At 45.1% G+C, this 21,337-nt stretch overlaps 1 pseudogene; it reads right to left on the bottom strand.

Annotated features, from left to right (window-relative positions):
* LOC133508992 (protein Jade-1-like) overlaps window positions 1-19,495 on the bottom strand; it is a 32,378-nt pseudogene extending 12,883 nt beyond the window's left edge.
* Window positions 19,496-21,337: the final 1,842 nt, after the last annotated feature.

The raw sequence follows: 21,337 nt of genomic DNA, 5'->3' as shown, positions 1-21,337 counted from the left end.
TCACTCCCGAGGGAGGAAAAAACAAGTGTCAAAAAATATTAACGACAAATCAAATTTACTTCAAAGGTGACAAAATGAAAGGCTGTGGTACCAATGGAACCAACTAAGTAGTGATGTCAAGGGTTATGTCGAGGTTCCGTGGCATGTGTCTGCTTCATTTGAGAGAGGGGCCAGAAATGATGACATCCTAAGCTTTGCTACATGGCAGTGCCATGTGCTCACATCAAGAAGTGGTTCAGCATTTTATGCGATTTGTGACATTTACACCCAAAAAAAAAAAAAAAAAAACTCCAAGCAACTCCATGACAATGTGGGTTTATTCAGAGAGTTGCGGTATGTTATGAGTTTGGATAACATTAGTTTGGAGATGGTTGGGTTAGTTTAGAATATGAGAGGAGAGTTTAGAGGGATAGGAAGGAAGAGAATGGATCCAGTGAAGCAGTCAAGCAGCTCCATTCAAAAGGTGGAACTCAAGTTGCATTACACACTGAAATATTTTATAGTTTTTTTTTGTATGTGTATAATTTAATAATAATAAATAAATAATAACAGGGAGACAACCCCAAACTCGCCATGTCTAGAAATAAAATTAAAATGGAACAAATTATTATGAAACTGGAATTTATTTTTATTGTAGAATTTAGGCAGAACTTATCCCCTGAAAGGTATTTTCCATTGTTTAAATGGCTTTATATGTATGACTACTTAAATCAATTGAGTTTTCTACCATATTAATTTTTTAGCCTATCTCGTACATCCTCCTGTCTAACACCCACTGTCCTCATGTCCTCCCTCACAACATCCATCAACCTTTTACTTGGTTTTCTTCTCGCTCTTTTGCCTGGCAGCTCCATCCTCAGCACCCCTCTACCAACATAGTCACTCTCTTGCCTCTGAACATATCCAAACCATCGAAGTCTGCTCTCTCACACCTTGTCTCCAGAAACATCCAACTTTGGCTGTCCCACTAATGAGCTCATTTCTAATCCTATTCAACCTGTTCACACCAAGCAAGAACCTCAGCATTTTCATTGCTGCTTCCTCAAATTCTGCTTCCTGTTGTTTTTCCAGAGCCACTGTCAGTAATCCATACATCGCGGCCGGCCTCACCACTGTTTTGTAAACTTTGCCCTTCGTCCTAGCAGAGACTCTTCTGTTACATAAAACACCAAACACCTTCCGCCAACTGTTCCACCCCACTTGGACCCGTTTCTTCACTTCCTTACCACATTCACCATTGCTCTGTATTGTTGACACCAAGTATTTGAAGTTGTTCACCTTCGCTATCTCTTCTCTCTGGAGCTTCACTCTTCCTCCTCCACCCCTCTCATTCACGCACATATATTCTATTTTACTTTGGCTAATCTTCATTCCTCTCCTTTCCAGTGCGTATCTCCATCTTTCTAACTGTTCCTCCACCTGTTCCACGCTTTCACTGTGGATTACAATAAAATCTGTGAACATCATGGTCCAAGGGGAATCCAGTCTAACCTCGTGTGTCAGCCTATCCATTACTACCGCAAACAGGACGGGGCTCAGCACAGAACCCTGATGCAGTCCCACCTCCACCTTGAATTCTTCTGACACACCAACGGCACATCTCACAGCTGTTCTGCTGCCTTCATACATGTCCTGTATTATTCTAACATATTTCTCCGCCACACCAGACTTGCGTATGCAGTACCACAACTCCTCTCTTGGTACTCTGTCATAGGCTTTCTCTAGGTCTACAAAGATACAATGTAGCTCCTTCTGACCTTCTCTGTACTTTTCCATGAGCATCCTCATACAAACAAATAGTGCATCTGTGGTACTCTTTCTAGGCATGAAGCCATATTGTTTCTCGCAGATACTTACTTCTGACCTGAGTCTAGCCTCCACTACTCTTTCCCATAAGTTCATTGTGTGCCTCATCATCTTTATTCCTCTGTAGTTTGCAACATCACATTAACATTGGGAACAGTGCCAATGGAATGGCAGACTGGGAAAGTGGTCTCCCTTTTTAAGATGGAAGACCGGACGGTCTGTTTGAGCTATAGGGGGATCACAATCCTCAGCCTCCCTGGTAAGTTCTATTCAGGGTTTCTAGGGAGGAGTGTCCATTACGAAGTCGAATCTCAGATTCGGGACAGGCAATGTGGTTTTCATCCAGGCCATGGAACAATGGACCAGCTCTGCACCCTCCGCAAGTTTCTCAAGGGCCCATGGGAGTTCGTCCCCCGAGTCTACATGTTTTGTTGTCTTGGAGAGGTTGTTCGACCGTGCCCTTCGCAGAGTCCTGTGGGGGGTCCTTCTGGAGTATTGTGAACTGAACCCCATCGTGCGAGCGGTTCTGTCCCTGTACAACTGGTGTCATAATTTGTTCTGCCTTACCGGCAGTAAATCAAACTCGTTTCCAGTGGGATTTTGACTCCGCCAAGGCTGCTCTTTGTCACCAGTTCTGTTCATAACTTTTATGCATCTGCAGTGATGTGGACTTTGTATCAGTCCATTGTGGTCAAGAAGGAGCTAAGTTGAAGGGTGAGCCTCTCAATTTACCGGTTGATATAAGTTCCTCAGCTATGGTCATGAGCTGGGGGGTCGTGACTGAAAGAATAAGATCTAGATACAAGCGGCCGAAATGAGTTTCTTCCACAGGGTATCCAGGGGCTCCCTTAGAGATAGGGTGAGAAGCTTGGTCATCCAGAAGGGGCTCAGGGTAGACCCGCTGATCCTCTGCTTTGACATGAGCCAGATGATGTGGCTGGGGGATTTGATTTTGATGCCTCCCGGACGCCTGCCTTGTGAGGAGACCCCAGATGACTCAGGATACACTGGAGAGACTAAGTTTATCAGCTGTGCAGGAAACACCGCGGACTACTCCTGGAAGAGCTGAATGAAGTGGCTGGGGTAAGGGAAGTCTGGGCATCCCTGCAAAGTTTCTGCCCCTGTAACCTGACCTCGGATAAGTGGTAGAAGATGGATGGATGATTTGCAAATCATTGTCTTCAGTTTTTATTTATGTTAAACAACATCCCTCCCTCATTGGAATTGAGTTTGCATTTCACACCAATATAGTGTATGGGACAACTGTTTCAGGCATTGTACTGTAGTTTGGCCCAAAGATCAGCCATTGCTTTAGAGGACCCTGGAAATTTGCTGAGCACTGGTCAATTTGTCAATGAGTGCCACTATTATGTAGCAGTGAGGCTTTAAGATCACTTTCAGATACATTTTCAGAAATTGGCAGACAGCAAAAGATTAACATTGTTGTTTATTTTCACACTTGAGTGGTGGGCAGCTACGACAGAGATCCAACTCTTTCAAATGTGTCTTCTTTAACAATGCCAAGCGGGACTATGAGTGAAAATTGTTTAAGATGTCATGGTATCGCTTTGCCATTACCCAAGACTTTCAAGCCACTTAAATTGCTGAAACATATGAACACATCCATCCATTCATTTTCTTTGCCGCTTATCCTCACGAGGGTCACGGGGAGTACTGGAGCTTATCCTACCTGTCAACGGGCAGGAGGCAGGGTACACCCTGCACTGGTTGCCAGCCAATCGCAGGTCACATGGAAACAAACATCCACACTTACAATCATACCCAGGGGGAATTTAGAGTGTTTAATTAATGTTGCATGTTTTTGGGATATGGGAGGAAACCGGAGTGCCCGGAGAAAAACCCTGCAGGCACGGGGAGAACATGCAAACTCCCCACAGGCGGGGCCAGGATCGAACCTGAGTCGCCAGAACTCTGAGGCCAATGCTTTACCAGCCAGATGGTGTACCACCCACATGAACACACTTTACAATTAAAAATGATTGTCTTGTTGCCAGGCACAGAGATGGAGATGTTTAAGTAACTGCTTTCATAACACTCATTTACTAATTTAGCAGACACTTAAAGCGAAAGTCTCCTCAACACTCCCTATCATGTCAGTTTCAAAGAGCATTAAGCAATGAGTGCTTCATTTGTGAAGGATTTTAATTAGGATCAATACTAAACTGTCAAGGGTATATTTTCCACAGCAATTTGTTGGCACAGTGATGTGAGCTCAGGTATTCACATTCAGCAGCAACCTCAATGTCTGAAAACAAGCATTGCCTTTTTTGTCGAGCTTGTGTGGGGGGAAGTAAAGCTAGGTCAGTCCTAATTCTGACCATAGTATTTCAAATACAGTCTGCTTAGTCACATGTAAGCCACACAGAAAGTCCACACCATCAGATGATAAGAGTTCCCCAAGCAAAACACGATGCTCGGGCCTTGTTGCTGTGAAGAAGAGTTAACCAACTTGCGCTCTTCCACCATCCATGTCCCCCAGTGACCCATGACAGAATTTTCTTTCTTTTTCTTGTCAAAAATACTGCCTTCATTATGTATGTTGTTTGTTGTTTTGTAGGATCTCTTTAATTGAGACAGTGGCTCACTAGTGTTGTTGGCAACATTTTAAACACTACCCAACTAGCCATTACCCAACACTTTTTGCATGGTCACAGCCTAAAACCAATATTGGAAAAGAAGTTCACCCTTAAGACTTTCCTAAAATGTTTATCTGGCTGAGCAACAAATTTAACCCTGTGCATGTTTTCATACAAAATGTCTTTCACATGAACAACTGTGGTGTTTGTTCGCACCAACCATCAGTTTTCTGCGTTTTTTTTTTTTTTTTACATCTGCCCTTGTTAAATAATACGTGTCCAGGTAATAATGATACTTGCCGAGTCAGAGCACCAGACACCTCCACCTCCTGATGATATGCAGACCTGTTGCATAGTGTACACTTCAGTAGTTTGACAGCTGTGTATTCTGATGTAGAGTCACTTGTGTTGTGAGAGAAGAGCAGGGAAGACAGGACAAATCCTTGGCGGCGCCTGTGGTGATTATGTGTGTGGATGAGCGGGTTTCCCATAGCTTCACCAGTTCTGTCTTGTCCATTGGGAAGCTGTACATCCACTTCGAGAAGGAAGAAGAGGTGGCGAACTGGAGAAACTTGGTCCAAGCTGTTTGGTTACTTTGTTGGGCAGTGTAGACTGCCAATGTCTGTGAGGTGCATCGCTCTAATTAATGAAGAATATATAATCATAACTTCAGTCTTGTGAGTTCATTTGAATATTTGGAATGGCAATGAAAGATAATTGCATGCTAATGTAGGCAAACGGTGCCTGGTGTGTAAATTAGTACACGCGACTGTCAGGAGGTGAGTTTGGGAATCAGTTTCCATCTGTGCAGCTCTGCGGGATGCAGATTTTCCACTGTAGGACAGGTGCCTGAAGATAGAGGATCACAGGACAGGTTTTTATGTAGAAATAATATGCTGTATGTATGTGAGTGTGTGTGCGCGTGTGTGTGTGCGTGTGTGTGTGTGTGTGTGCGTGCATCGGAAAAACAGATGCCGTCTTAGCAGGTGCACCATTCCCATGACAGGTGACCTCTTTAACAGCGTTTTAGATCTGTATGGGAAGCAGACCAGGGTCACATTGTTAGTTAAGTACTTTGTGATTCTTCGATGGTGCCCTGCTTGGACCTGTCTGACATGGGGACAAAGTAAATTAGGTTGTTAGCTTAGGCTGGCAGCATTCGTACTCCTGTTAAGAACAGAAACAATTTAAGGGCTAAATAATAGTTTACAGCTAAATTAAGATGTAAAATGTTTTCACATCAAAGCTTATGTCCTTATCTCAGTCAAAAATGCCTCTGACTTAAATGATTTATAACGCTGATGGTCAGACAATGAACTAAATGATTGTGTTAACCCCTGATCTCACGTATATGTCTTTGACCCAAGCAATTAAATGTGATTTGTTTGTTGCTATAGAATGTCATTCCAGATGCACTGGGAAATGATGGTAAGGGCATACTAGGAAGTGAAACGTAGACCGCAATAAAGGGGTTTGATACAAAACCTGGCTGACCGCAGGACAAATGCTGTTAGTTTATTGTGATTTGAATAATGTATTCAAAGAATTTGAAATATTTACAATGAATGACTTAACACTAAAAAATATAAAAGACAACACTATATTTTGGAGCATTTTTCAAGGTTAGTCTTTCATGGGAATGAATTGTCTGGGAGCTCATTTCACAGATGGATGAGCAGGACAGACTAACATAAATTGCCTTTTAATCATTCTGAAAGATTTGGTGCTAGTCAAGAACAAGTCTCAAAATAAATTCCTTACCATATGTCCTATAATGGTCTCGTAATGATTCTGTGCTTGGTCTGTTATACACTGTTCTGTTCCACCAACAACCCCCCCAACCCCCCCCCCCCCCCGCCCCACAAAGACTCAATGGCACACAAAAATTGTTGTTTCAACTGACCCAATGTTATTATTTTTTGACTAATTGTGAAAGTAATTGAATAACTTTAAAATTTGGACTCTGTAAAACCCTACTTTTCTCAAAGTTACTTTGGCTAACAAATTTCAGAGGAGCAGCAAAAATTCTCAATAATTTGTGGATGTACACACATGAGTAGGTTCCTTATGTATAAAGATAGCTGTTTCCAATCTCAATTTGGAGGAGTTGGCCCACCATTTTGTTGGGCACAGGTGAACAAAATCCTATTATTCACATTTTCTCAAACTTTGTACGTATTTAGGAATTACATTACAAATGTTTTGGTGAATCAGGTCCAGTATCTTACAGCAAGAGACAAATGCAACCTGGTTAATCTGTATACTGAATGAAGTGTCTGTATAATTACAAACAAATCTGTTAGCGCCTGACAAGAAAATGCCTCCCAATCCTGTGTAAACTGTGTATTAGCTTAATGCTCCTACTCTTTAATATGTCTCTTCTCTGTGGTTCCCTCTATAAATGTTTTCTGTGGCCCCACTTCTGCCTTTTTGTACAGTCTTCCTCTGGGAGAGATGGGTGTTTATTATGCATCTTTTAGTCTCAGTGGTATTGTTGTCCTGTCACATAGTGGGTGTAATTCAGCAGAGTCATATGTAAAAAGGATATTTTTCTGAGAGTTGAGGACCAAAGGCATGATCCTGTGACAAGCCGAACTGACTTATGGGTTGCCGATCTCATCTGTATTCTCTTTGTATAGGAGCTCAAGCAGAAAGTCTAAATATATTTTTAAAAAATTCTGTTGTTCCATCAGGTCTGTTTTATTAAATTTGTTGTTTATGCATTTTACCACATAGTCGTGTTCGTCCTTTTGCACAATCTTCTTCTGGAAGAGGAGCTCGAGCGGACAATCTAAATTTGTATGGAAGTATTTCTATTGTTCTCTCAGAATAAACACATTGTGTCCAAAAAGGTCCCGGTGTCACATCTTCCTTGAAACCAATACAACGCAGAACACCACCGCTCACACGTGCATAACAAAAACTACGCTACAAAGCCACAATAACTCAGCTCACCTTAAATTCCTCATTCAAGGGGTCATCTGTTCATGACTGTCTCTACATTTAAGGTGCCTTGGTCTTTAACAGCGCACAATGAACTATTATAGTAGGAGGCTTACTGATATGTTACCATCGGGTACAAAAAGGCATGCGCAGTTATTTCCAACTTAGGTTTTTTTTTAAATGTTTTATATTCATGGGGCGGCATGGTGGTGGAGCTGTTGAGCATCGCCCTCAAATTTCTGCGTGGGTTTTCTCCAGGTACTCCGGTTTCCTCCCACATCCCAAAAAGAGCCATGAATTGGAGACTCTAAATTGTCCTTCGGTGTGATTGTGAGTGCAACTCTTTTCTGTCTCCATGTGCCCAGCGATTGGCTGACAACCAGTTTAGAGTGTACCTCGCCTCCTGCTCGTTGACAGTTGGGATAGGCTTCAGCACTCCCGCTGACACTTGTGAGGATAACTGGCTCAGAAAATGGATGAATGGATGGATGGATAGATGGATGGATGGGTGGATATTGTGTGTGTGCGTGTCATGCTTTGATTTGTTATGAGCCCACCAAAAACTAGTCCAGTCTTCTTCTACGCACGCTCGAGGAAGCTTCTTTTTCTCTACACAATTGAGGTAGATTTTTCTTCTTCTACACAGAATTGAAATAAATTATTTTTCTACTCACACTAAAGTTTGTCTTCTTCTACACATTGGAGGAATGCCCAAACCAAGTGCACTCTAGGGAACAGACAGGTTTTAGCCATTACGTTCAAACAACATTTTTTTTGTACTCTTAAACTCATAGTGATAGTGATGAAATAAAAAATGTTTATATTGCAGGAAAAACGTAGCGCCTTGTCATCCCCAAAATACGATACTTTCACACATGAGCCTCCAGTAATATAACATTGCATGTCGATCACCAGTCAACGAAGACTGCATTGTATTTGTGCCGAGTTAGAGGTCACGAGCCTGTATTTTTCCCACTCCTGACCAGTGTTAGGTCAGTTCATATCTGAGATTACATGTCATATATAAAAAAGAAGTGGCTTTAAGGGAGTTCAGCAGACCACAACTTTGCTTCTTAGACCTCTTAACACTCTGTGAAGTGTTTGGTATGAAACGCTGAAGCAGAGCCATGAACACTTTATATTGGATTTGTTATCATTTTACAAGTGTATTAAACAGGGCCTAATGAGTATGGGCATTGTATTTGGAGAAAGAACCATTTCTAATTTAGTCCAGGAGTTATTTAATTGTACATTGAAAAGGCCATACTAAATGTGTCGTTTTTTTAGCCCAGTCATTTAAATACATATTTCCTAGATTGAACACTAATTCTGATGACATTCATTTATCCATCAATGGCTTTATCCTCAACAGAGTCCCGGTTAAATTAAACCCTGTCCCAGTTGGCTTGGGGTGAGAGGCAATGTACACCCAGGAATGGGGTCTGGCATAGTTTGAATTTGAGTGAATCAGGTCTTGAATCTGATTATTTAAATCCATCCATCCATCCATTATCTACCGCTTTTGCAGGTCGGGTCGTGGGGGAAGTAGCTTCAGCAGAGATACCCAGACTTCCCTTTCCCCAGCCATTTCTTCCAGCTCTTCTGGAGGGATCTCGAGGCGTTCCCAAGCCAGTCGAGAGCTCACGGCCATAGGTGAGGGTAGGAACCGAGATCGACTGGTAAATTTAGAGCTTCGCCTTTCGACTTAGCTCCCTCTTGACCACAATGGACCAATACAAAGTCCGCATCACTGCAGACGCAGCACCGATCCGTCTGTTGATCTCCCGCTGCATTCTTCCCTCACTGGTTAACAAGACCCCAAGATACTTGAACTCCTCCACTTGGGGAAGTTTCTCATCCCCAACCTGGAGAGGGCACGCCACCCTTTTCTGACTGAGGACCATAGTTTCGTATTTGTAGGTGCTGATTCTCATCCCAGCCGCTTCACACTCAGCTGCGAATCGGTCCAGTGAGAGCTGGAGATCACGGCCTGAAGAGGGCACGCCACCCTTTTCTGACTGAAGACCATAGTTTCAGATTTGGAGGTGCTGATCCTCATCCCAGCCGCTTCACACTCAGCTGTTAATCGCTCCAGTGAGAGCTGGAGATCAGGGCCAGATGAAGCCATTAGAACCACATCATCTGCAAAGAGTAGAGATGCGATGCTGAGGCCACCAAACCGGACAACCTCTACGCGTTGGCTGCGCCTAGAAATTCTTGTCCATAAAAATTAAGAACAAAATCAGTGACAAAGGCCAGCCTTGTCGGGGTCCAACTCTTACCGGAAATAAGTCCAACTTATTGCCGGCAATGCGGACCAAACTCTGACAGCGGTCGTACAGGGACCGAACAGCTCATATCAGGGGATTTGGTACCCCATACTCCTGGAGAACCCCCCACAGGACTCCCCGAAGGACACGATCGAATGGCTTCTCCAAGTCCACAAAACATATGTAGACTGGTTGTGAAAACTCCCATACACTCTTGAGGATCCTGCCGAGGGTGTAGAGCTGGTCCACTGTTCCACGGCCAGGACGAAAACCACATTGCTCATCCTGAATCCGAGACTCAACTTCCTGACGGACCCTCCTCTCCAGTATCCCTGAGTTGACCTTACCAGGGAGGCTGAGGAGTGTGATCCCTGTATAGTTGGAACACTCCGGTCACCCTTCTTAAAAAGGGGAACCACCACCCCAGTCTGCCAATCCAGAAGCACTGTCCCCGATATCCATGCGATGTTACAGAGGCGTGTGAACCAGGACAGCCCCACAACATCCAGAGCCTTAAGGAACTCTGAGCGAATCTCATCCACCCCCAGGGCCCTGCCAACAAGGAGCTTTTTAACCACCTCGGTGACCTCAACCCCAGAGATAGAACAGCCTGCCTCAGAGCACCCAGACTCAGCTTCCTTGTGGGAAGGCATGTTGGTGGAATTGAGGAGGCCTTCAAAGCATTCTCCCCACCAACTCACAACATCCCGAGTTGAGGTCAGCAGCGCCCCCTCCCCACTATACACAGTGTTGACGGTGCAGTGCTTCCCCCTCCTGAGATTCCGGACGGTGGACCAGAATTTCCTCGAAGCCGTCCTGAAGTCATTCTCGATGGCCTCACCGAACTCCTCCCACACCCGTGTTTTTGCCTCAGCGACCACCGAAGCCGCATTCTGCTTGGCCAGCCGACACCTATCAGCTGCCTCGGGAGTCCCACAGGCCAGAAATGCCCGATAGGACTCCTTCTTCACCTTGACAGCATCCCTCACTGTTGGTGTCCACCAACGTGTTCGTGGGTTGCCGCCACGACAGGCACCGACCACCTTATGGCCACAGCTCCGGTTGGCCACCTCAGCAATGGAGGCGCGGAACATCGTCCACTTGGATTCAATGTCTCCTGCCTCCTCCAGAACGTGAGCAAGTTCTTTCGGAGGTGGGAGTTGAAATTCCTTCTGACAGGGGAATCTGCCAGCTGTTCCCAGCAGACCCTCAGAATACGTTTGGGCCTGCCACGTTAGACTGGCATCTTCCCCCACAATCGGATCCAACTCACCACCAGGTGGTGATCAGTTGACAGCTCCGCCCCTCTCTTCACCCGAGTGTCCAAGACATGCAGTCACAAGTCCGATGAGACGACCACAAAGTCGATCATCAAACTGCGACCTAGGGTGTCCTGGTGCTGTGTAGTCATGTGAACACCCTTATGCCTGAACATTGTGTTTGTTATGGAAAATCCGTGATGAGCACAGACATCCAATAACAGAACACCACTCCAGTTCTGATCGTGGCAGCCATTGTTCCCAATCACGCCCTTCCAGGTCTCACTGTTATTGCCCACGTGGCCATTGAAGTCCCCCAGCAGAATGATAGAGTCTCCAGAGGGGGTGCTCTCCAGCACTCCATCGAAGCACTCCAAAAAGGGTGGGTACTCTGCACTGCTGTTTGGTGAATAAGCACAAATAACAGTCAGGACCTGTCCCCCGACATGCAGGCAGAGGGAGGATACCCTCTCATTCACTGGGGTAAACCCCAACATATAGGCCCCGAGCCGGGGGGCAATTAGTTTACCCACACCTGTTCGGCGTCTCTCCCCGTGGGCAACTCCAGAGTGGAAAAGAATATAAGCCCTCTCAAGAGGAGTGGTGCCAGAGCCCAAGTGGTGCATAGAGGCGAGTCCAACTCTTTCTAGTCGGAATTTCTCAACTTCACGCTCCAACCCGGGCTCCTTCCCTGCCAAAGAGGTGACATGCCATCTCCCTAGAGTTAGTTTCTGTAGCCGAGGATCGGATCGCAAAGGTCCCCGCCTTTGGCCATCGCCCAGCTCACATTGCACCCGACCCCTACAGCCCCTCTCACAAGTGGTGAGCCCATGGAAAGGGGGACCCATGTTACCCTTTCGGGCTGTGCCTGGTCGAGCCCCATAGGTGCAGGCCCGGCCACCAGGTGCTTGCCTTCGAGCCCACCTCCAGGCCTGGCTCCAGAGGGGGCCCTGGTGACCCGCGTCCGGGCAAGGGAAACCACGATCCAATTTTTGTAGCCATTATATGGGTTTTGGAGTCGTAATTTGTCCGGTCCTTCATCTAGGACCTGTTTGCAGTGGTTGACCCTACCACGGGCATGAAGCCCCAGACAACTTTGCTCCTAGAATCATCGAGACACACAAACCACTCCATCACGATAAGGTGATGGCTCAAGCAAGGGTATTTAAATCTATCCATCCATTTTCTTTGCCGCTGGTTGCAAGCCAAATGCAGGGCACATAGAGGCAAACAGCCACACTCACAATCACACCTAGGGGCAATTTGAAATGTCCAATTAATGTTGCATGTTTTTGTGATGTTGGAGGAAACCGGAGTGCCCAGAGGAAACCCACGCAGGCACGGTGAGAACATCCAAACTCCATACAGGCGGGTTTGGGATTGAACCCGGGACCTCAGAACTCTTGAGGCCAACGCTTTACCAGGTAACCCACCATGCCGGCAGTTATTTTGATTACAGTTCCAAATGATTCTTGATTCCAAGAAAATTTGCATGGTTTAAAAAAAACAATCCAAATTATGAACCATTCTGAGCAGTCCGTAGCATAGACTAAAATGAACATTTGACTCCGGCTTCTTGATAACTTGTAACAATATCAATCCTTTGAACTAAAAGGAAATGTATGAGGAACTAAGTTGATTGACTTAATATTTCTTTATTAAATTTTCAGCTAAAACTTAATTCTAGCGTTGTTGAAATTTGTTTTATCATACCAAAATGATCATATGTCCATGTTTTAATAAGTTCCTGTTTTAAATTTGTATAATTTTGTATAAGGGTACTCGCCAGAATTCAATCTTTTGGTATGAAACATAACCTTACACGGCACCATTCCGCTTCTTCTTCTTTTCCTTTCGGCTTGTCCCGTTAGGGGTTGCCACAGCGTGTCATCTTTTTCCATCTTAGCCTATCTTCTGCATCTTCCTCTCGAATCCCAACTGCCCTCACGTCTTCCCTCACCACATCCATAAACCTTCTCTTTGGTCTTCCTCTCGCTATTTTGCCTGGAAGCTCCATCCTCAGCACCCTTCCACCAATATACTCACTCTCTCGCCTCTGAACATGTCCAAACCATCGAAGTCTGCTCTCTCGAATCTTATCTCCAAAACATCCAACTTTGGCTGTCCCATGAGCTCATTTCTAATCCTATCCAACCTGCTCACTCCCAACCTCAACATCTTCATTTCTGCCACCTCCAGTTCTGCTTCCTGTTGTTTCTTCATTGCCATCGTCTCTAATCCGTACATCATGGCCGGCCTCACCACTGTTTTGTAAATTTTGTCCTGCGTCCTAGCAGAGACTCTTCTGTCACATAACACACCAGACACCTTCCACCAGCTGTTCCAACCTGCTTGGACCCGTTTCTTCACTTCCTTACCACACTCACCATTGCTCTGGATTGTTGACCCTAAATATTAGAAGTCCTCCACCCTCGCTATCTCTTCTCACTGTAGCCTCACTCTTCCCCCTCCACCTCTCTCATTCACAGATATATTCTGTTTTACTTTGGCTAATCTTCATTCCTCTCCTTTCCAGTGCATGTCTCCAGCTTTCTAATTGTTCCTCTGCATGCTCCCTGCTTTCACTGCATATCCCAATATCATCTGCGGACATCATGGTCCAAGGGGATTCTAGTCTAACCTCATCTGTCAACCTATCCATTACCACTGCAAACAGGAAGGGGCTTAGAGCTGATCCCTGATGCAGTCCCACCTCCACCTTAAATTCTTCTGTCACACCTAAGGCACACCTCACCATTGTTCTGCTTCCATCATACATGTCCTGTACTATTTTAACATATTTCTCTGCCACACCAGACCTACGCATGCAGTACCACAGTTCGTCTCTTGGTACTCTGTCATAGGCTTTCTCATAATCCACAAAGACACAATGTAGCTCCTTCTGACCTTCTCTGTACTTTTCCACTAGCATCCTCAAGGCAAATAATGCATCTGTGGTACTTTTTCTAGGCATGAAACCATACTGTTGCACGAAGATACTTACTTCTGTCCTGAGTCTAGCCTCCACGACTCTTTCTCATAACTTCATTGTGTGGCTCATCAACTTTATTCCTCTATAATTCCCACAGCTCTGAACATCGCCTTTGTTCTTAAAAATGGGAACTAGAACACTTTTCCTCCATTCTTCAGACATCTTTTCGCCCGCGAGTATTCTGTTGAATAAGTTGGCCAAAAACTCCACAGCCATCTCTCCAAATTGCTTCCATACCTCTACCGGTATGTCATCAGGACCAACTGCCTTTCCATTCTTCATCCTTTGCAGTGCCTTTCTGACTTCCCCTTTACTAATTATTGCCACTTCCTGGTCCTTCACACTTGCGTCTTCAACTCTTCCTTCTCTCTCATTTTCTTCATTCATCAACTTCTTAAAGTATTCTTATCATCTGTTTAGCACACTACTGGCAACAGTCAACACATTTCCATCTCTTTCCTTAATCACCCTTACCTGCTGCACATCCTTCCCATCTCTATCCCTCTGTCTGGCCAACCTGTAGAGATCCTTTTCTCCTTCTTTTGTGTCCAACCTGGTGTACATGTCTTCATATGCCTCTTGTTTAGCCTTTGCCACCTCTACCTTTGCCCTACGTCGCATCTCGATGTACTCCTTTCGCCTCTCCTCAGTCCTCTCAGTGTCCCACTTCTTCTTCAATAATTTCTTTCCTTGTATGACTCCCTGTATTTTGGGATTCCACCACCAAGTCTCCTTCTCCCCTTTCCTACCAGAAGACAGACCAAGTACTCTCCTGTCTGTCTCTCTGATTACCTTGGCTGTCGTAGTCCAGTCTTCCGGGAGCTTCTGCTGTCCATCGAGAGCCTGTCTCACCTCTTTCCGAAAGGCTGCACAACATTCTTCCTTTATCAACTTCCACCACATGGTTCTCTGCTCTCCCTTTGTCTTCTTAATCTTCCTACCCACCACAAGTGTCATCCTACACACCAGCATCCTATGCTGTCGTTTTACACTCTCCCCTACCACTACTTTACAGTAAGTAATCTCCTTCAGATTACATCGTCTGCACAAAATATAATCCATCTGCATGCTTCTACCTCTGCTCTTGTTGGTCACTATATGTTCCTCCCTCTTCTGAAAATAAGTGTTCACTACAGCCATCTCCATCCTTTTTGCAATGTCCACCACCATCTGTCCCTCAAAGTTCCTTTCATGGATGCCGTACTTACCCATCACTTCTTCATCGCCCCTGTTTCCTTGACCAATATGTCCATTACAATCTGCACCAATCACAACTCTCTCGCTGTCTGGGGATCTTGTCTGGGATGCTCAGAACTACTTCATTTAATTCCTTCCAAAATTTCTCTTTCAACTCTAGGTCACATCCTACCTGTGGGGCATAGCCACTAACCACATTATACATAACACCCTCAATTTCAAATTTTAGTCTCATCACTCGATCTGATACTCTTTTCACCTCCAAGACATTCTTAGCCAGCTCTTTATTTTAAATAACCCCTACACCATTTCCCATCTACTCCGTGGTAGAATTATTTAAACCCTGCTCCTAAACTTCTCGCCTTACTACCTTTCCACCTGCTGTCTTGGAAGCAAAGTACATCAACCTTTCTCCTAATCATCATGTCAACCAACTCCTGGGCTTTTTCCTGTCATAGTCCCAACATTCAAAGTCCCTACACTCAGTTGTACGATCTGTTCCTATTTTTCTTCTGACGATGGATCTGGTTTCCTCCTCTTCTTTGTCTTCGACCCACAGTAGCTGAATTTCCACCGAAGCCCTGCAGCTTAGCAGCGCCGGGGGCGGGCGTTGTTAACCCGGGCCACGACCGATCTGGTATGGGATTCTTTAGATGAACGCTCATATTTAAGATGGCAAAAGATGACACGCTGTGGCGACCCCTAACGGGACAAGCCGAAAGGAAAAGAAGAAGAAGAGGTAAGTACTGGAAAGGAGAGGAATGAAGATTAGCCGAAGTCTTCATATTTTCCTTTCGGCTTGTCCCGATTAGGTGTCACCATAACGTGTCATCTTTTTCCATCTAAGCTTATCTCGCGCATCATCCTCACTCACACCCACAGTCTTCATGTCCTCACCACATCCATCAACCTTTTCTTTGATCTCCCTCTCACTCTTTTCCCTGCCAGCTCCATCCTCCTCACCCTTCTACCAACATACTCACTCTCTCACCTCTGGATTAGCCAAAGTAAAACAGAATATATGTGCGTGAATGAGAGGGGCGGAGGAGCAAGAGTGAAGCTCCAGGGAGAAGAGATAGCGGGGGTGCATGACTTCAAATACTTGGGGTCAACAATACAAAGCAATGGTGAGTGTGGTAAGGAAGTGAAGAAACAGGTACAAGCGAGATGGAACGGTAAGCGGAAGCTGTCTGGTGTTCTATGTGACAGAAGAGTCTCCGCTAGGATGAAGGGCAAGGTTTATAAAACAGTGGTGAGGCCGGCCATGATGTACGGATTAGAAATGGTGGCTCTGAAGAAACACCAGGAAGCAGAACTGTAGGTAGGAGAAATGAAGATGCTGAGGTTCTCGCTTGGAGCGAACAGGAGGTTCTCGCTTGGAGTGAACAAGTTGGATAGGATTAGAAATGAGCTCATGAGAGGGACAGCCAAGTTGGATGTTTTGGAGACAAGGTTAGAGAGAGCAGACTTCATGGTTTGGACATGTTCAGAGGCGAGAGAGTGAGTATATTGGTGGAAGGGTGCTGAGGATGGAGCTCGCAGCCAAAAGAGCGAGAGGAAGACCAAAGAAAAGTTTGATAGATTTTGTGAGGGAGGACATGAGGACAGTGGGGGTTAGAGATGAGGATGCACAAGGTGGGTGTCAGGTTTAAAAGCTTGACTCTATTAAAAGAAGGCGAACAGACAAGGCTTAAAGTTTAACTTGCTGCAAGGGGAGCGACAGGACTTCCCTGCTTCCAACCAACTCCAACTTGTGTCCCCTTGCAGCTTCTTTTTATTCAGTGAATCACATGAGTGTGTGTGTGTGTGTGTGTGTGAGTGTGACTGTTTGATTGATTACATCTGTTTGATTGATGACATCTGTTTCCAAGACAGTGAGTTCAAAGGTACAAGCTTGGTGGTGATGTGTAACCAACTACAGTATGTACAAAATGAGAACATATGAATGATTATTTTAACATTTCCCTTCTGCTTATCATTTTGGAAATACGAATGGGGACATCAGAAGGTTGTTGCATTTTCAGAAAGCTCATAATTTATACTTGAGCGTATAAAAGGCATCAAAAGTTTCCTTTTGGCTGTAGCTGCATATAATCATGGTCTACTTGTTGTAGAAAGGAATAGTTCACAAAAACATTTGACCTTGCTTGTATCATCATAGATTCCAAACGTGCAATTATACACATCGTGAAAAGGCAGAAAAAACCCAGAACAGGATTTACGGCTACAAGGAACTTCATCATAACAAAATACCAAGATCCGGAGGTGAACCAGGACCAATAGTAATAATAATCATCATCATCACCATCATAACAAATAAACAGTGGGTGAACATTGTTGCTCATTTGTGAACCCATCAAGTGCGGGTACACAACAGCCCAAGCAAGTCAGGTGTAGATGTTCTTGGTACTGGAGTCGGGAAACATGTAGGAGAAAGGGAACGGTTGATGTCGAGGTAAGGACACACAGCCTCCACTGACAGTGTCCCCCTCGTCCTTCTTAGGCATGAGCACCAGCTGGTTGAAGTTAGCTTTGTCCTTCAGCTTCTAGTACTGGTACAGGAAGTCAACTGTCTTGGGTGTCATCTTGAGGTGACGGCCCACTTCCTCAGCGTCAACAAACTGAAGACCTCCTCCATCTCTTGCAATTTCATCTTGCTGACTGTTTTATTGAAAGGATCGGTGCTGGTCGGCGCTCAGGAGACAAAGATGACACTCAACAAAAGACCAACGTTCCCAAATGCTATTTAGCCTCAATAACTGGCATATTTATTTTGACCAAATACAAGTTCTCAAAACACGGTTGACATTCCGTGAAATCAATCATATGAGCCCCTTACCTATGCCGAGAAGGTGGAGAGCCGTCACCCAGGTAGAGGTCCGCTTTGTCAACCAGCTGGGCGTCCGTACGAAACCCGCAGCAGACTCTACCTGTTTGTGCTCTGCATCTCTCTATTATACTTTTCAGTTGCGTGCGAGAGAAAGGGCGGGTGGCCTACCCCTCCCACCTGGCGCCGCAACAATTGTAGCCAATTTACATTTGACACCTAAGTGTGTCCTTCAGGCTCTGAGAAACATAACAATCAAGATATCCCACAACAATGGTCGTCTTTGAACCAGATAACAAGTGAGTGTGAAACGGTCTAGACGTCTTGACTAGAAAAACAAGTGAGATAACAGTCAAGATATCCCACAACAATGTTGTCTTTCAACCAAATAAAACAAATGAGATACAATACAATGTTGTCTTTGAACCAGATAAAACAAGTGAGATACAATACATTCGGGTATTCAACGGTTATGGGAAGCATCACTAATTAACACTCCTTTCACTGACATTGACACGCTTTTTCTGCGGGTCACATTTACAAACAAGACACAAGGACGACGAGGCGAAAGGGATGAAGCCGAGGGCAGCCATGTCCTCTTTATTGTCCCCTCCAACCTTTCCTCTCAATTTGCCCTTCTTGCTCCCGACGCTTTCCTCATTTTGAACTTCAGTGGTGGAGTCCCGCTCCACAGAGTCACTGCCTTTAAGGCCCGAGTGCTTGGGCCAGTAGTACTTGACCTTGACTTTGTCGTTCTGAGTGATGATGGTTTCTCCAGGCCGGAGTGGAGGCTGTTGCTGGGAGTGTGGGACACGTTGGTGACGTGCTTCATCTTCTCCAGGTTCTCATTGCTCATCTTTGGGATCAACAAGGCACAGCTGACATGGACCCACTTGGTTCCACTGCGGGTGGGCTTCATAGAATCGTCCGTTTTCGGGCACAACTGGCACTTTGGCAGGATACCTGGTGGACGCAGATATTGCACTTGTTGCAAAACACCATCTCGTTGTCGTCCTCTCCGTTGGGGAACTGGCACGTCGCACACCACATTCTCGTTGTACTCGATACCAAGGCCTTACTGTGTCTCGGCAGTGTGTGTCATGTTGTTATGACAACGGTGCTCAGCACTCTATGGCGAATTCATCCAGTGGAAGAATGGAAACCTTGCAAACTCCTTGTCGATGACCTGCAGCCAGGTGACATCTTCCTCGTTGAGGTCGTAGTGACACACGCCCTCCGACAAAGTCCTGATGTCCACATAACTGAGGACCAGGGTGGCAGATGTGCGGATCAGCTTCTTGGGCCTGATGAACATGACATCCTTGCTTTTGTCAGTTAGCACCACGAGCTCCGGGATGGACTGCGGGCTAACAAGCACGTGGATACCCTTTTTCTCGCTTCTGCTTCTAAGGATCATCCAGGATGTAGTAATCCTCTGTGTTGAGCTGGTACGAGTCATGCACCTTCATGGTGGTGATCAGGTCCGTCCTGAAGACCTCAGATGGTTTCTGTCTGCATCCTCTCCTGGCCTGGCATGAAGTCTGGGACCAGCAGGTGGAATTCCTGGCATTGTCGGACTCGTCGCTGTGCACACTTCTTTTCATGGCAGGGCATCTGAGTAGTTCCAGCTTCACCACACTTGTTGATCTGTCAGTGGTTGTCCACGGAGGGACACCATATTCACATAAGAGTACCAGGCGTTGGCGTCCATTGGAGAGGTGGGATTGTCCTTGCTCCATGATGATTCATGTCCATAGATCCAGTGATAAACACGTACAGTCCCAGACTGGCCAGTGCGGAGGAGCCATGGCCTGAACAGCATGAAGGCCAGCAGTCCCAATAGTGGCTCTCCTTTACCTTACATGCTCAAGCGCGGATCAGCTGAATTCTTCACCGGTTTGAGACCGGGGCAGCCTATTGCTACCCCACCCTTTGTAGCCGGACTTCCACCGCTACTCGTCGTTGCATGAAAAGGGAGCCACAGGCTTGCAGTCGGACAAGTGTATCCATGTGGGACGTTCTGCTATCTTTATCACCGTAGGAGTGGACCATCCCAGCGAGGTGAGGACCAACACTTCCTCTTGATGATTTTTCTCAGGACCCAATCACCAATGGACACCAACAGCACCTGTGAAGAAGGCACAGTAGGCGGCAGATCATTTGCTTCTTTTACAGTTTTATTTAGCAGCATCTCTTTCACCCAATCACTTAAAGTATTTTTTTCTGACTGCTGCACTGGCCGCTCTACCATGGGCAGTCTGATCTAATCTACTAGATACTATTTCAAATGGGAACAATCCTTTATCTGCTGGGGTTATTTTCATATACAGTTTTACTAAATGTAGTTTTCCTTAATCAAGACTTCACTGTCCCATTGCTTTGTTCCACTAATTCTGCACAATGATTTTTTTTTAAGTTATTTCTAGATTTGCAGATACTTGACAATTTTTTTTTCATTAACAAAATGTGGCACATTGTTGCATACATTTTTTCTGGGATGCCATGAGAAGGAATAATATATTTACACAAGAACTTTGCCACAGTATTAGCATCAGCACTTATACATAGAAAAATCTCCACCCATTTAGATAAGGGGCAGATCAATACTAAACTACATTTGTAATGCTGATTAACTCAAATAAAATTAATGTGTAAAAACTGGAAAGGCTGACGACCTTGGAGAAACTGCCCTCTCTTAGGTCTGCAGTTCCCTTGAGTATTGTGTTTGTAGCAATTAAGACATGATCTACAAAATTTTTTGAGTAAGAATTGAATCCAAAGGTGCGAAAATGTCTGTATAATACCTACCATTACCATCCCTCCTGTTGAGACATGGCAAGGCCCATAACTCAAAATTGTCAGTGTTTTAAACAGATTTTTTTTTCATTTTTTTTCTTTTTTTTGTAATACAGGTTTTTCCCTGATTATGTATATCAGTGGTCTCAAAAGTCCATTCACATCAGGGCCACTGAAGGCACATTCTGGCTGAGGCTGGGATGCAGCCTCAGCGCACATGCACACAATTTGTCATAACGTGTCATTATTCAAGCCGCTTATCCTCACAAGAGTTGCAGGAAAGCTGAAGCCGATTCCAGCTAAATTCGGGCAAAAGGTGGACTACACCCTGAATTTGTCGCCAGTCAGTCACAGGGCAGTTATCGACACCATCACTTAGCGGGAATTGATCCCACACTTCCCACACCAAAGGCAGACGTGTGTACCACTACCCCCTCAGTGCACACAATTTAAAAGAGTTTTTTTTTTTTTTTAAACACAAAATAAGATAAGCAAGAAAGCTGGTGTAAACAGGTTGTGTGCAAAACTAATAAAACTCTCCATGGCAAAATCACTAACTTTCACTCAATGAAAAATGTTTCTCAGCTTGCATCAGGACTTGTCACTGTCACACCCCGAAAGCCACAACCCCACCGTGATTGGTAGTTTCA

Source organism: Syngnathoides biaculeatus, chromosome 11, assembly GCF_019802595.1.
Source record: "Syngnathoides biaculeatus isolate LvHL_M chromosome 11, ASM1980259v1, whole genome shotgun sequence".
Taxonomy (NCBI): domain Eukaryota; kingdom Metazoa; phylum Chordata; class Actinopteri; order Syngnathiformes; family Syngnathidae; genus Syngnathoides; species Syngnathoides biaculeatus.
Note: the sequence above shows the minus strand (reverse complement) of the source record. Positions and strands in the feature narration are given on the sequence as shown.